Source organism: Enhydra lutris, unplaced genomic scaffold (genome assembly GCF_002288905.1).
Source record: "Enhydra lutris kenyoni isolate GAN:26980312 unplaced genomic scaffold, ASM228890v2 scaffoldscaffold43, whole genome shotgun sequence".
Lineage (NCBI taxonomy): Eukaryota > Metazoa > Chordata > Mammalia > Carnivora > Mustelidae > Enhydra > Enhydra lutris.
In genome coordinates, this window is record NW_019154127.1 from 4945710 (window position 1) to 4946125 (window position 416).

Sequence of the window (416 nt, forward strand, 5' to 3'; positions counted from 1 at the left end):
GGGGGTGTGCCCGCGCGGGAGCGCGGCCGCGGGAGGGTGTGCCTCGCACGCGGCCGGCCGGCTGGGCGGGCGGGGGGCGGGGCGGTCGCGGGAGACCCTGGAAGGTCCGCGGGAGGACACGCGCGAGCGCCCGGCCCCGCGCCCGCCGTCGCCAAGCTGCCTCGTCGCCGGCCCCGCCGCCGCCGCCCGCTCCGCCTCCACACTAGCGCCCGCCGGCCGCCCCGGAGCCGTCCGCGCTCAATAAAACGTTCTCCACAGCGTGGTTTGTGCAGTTTTCTGGACCACGGGCGCTTCCGACCGATCTCACGTTAAAAAATCTTTGACTTCTCTTTTTCTGACTTCAGCGAAAATCCTGCTCCGGGTGCCCTTAGCCCAGTTTCATTCATCCGAGTTGTGGCCTTTTTTGCGCCTTCCGG

The 416-nt window shown here is 70.0% G+C and overlaps 2 protein-coding genes across 2 annotated transcripts in view; both read left to right on the forward strand.

The window, feature by feature from the left end:
• The window catches only part of LOC111155638 (solute carrier family 5 member 3), a 25601-nt gene that overhangs the window by 598 nt on the left and 24587 nt on the right, over nt 1-416 (forward strand). The window lies entirely within an intron of this gene.
• Nucleotides 1-416, forward strand: part of LOC111155640 (mitochondrial ribosomal protein S6) — a 66787-nt gene that overhangs the window by 510 nt on the left and 65861 nt on the right. The window lies entirely within an intron of this gene.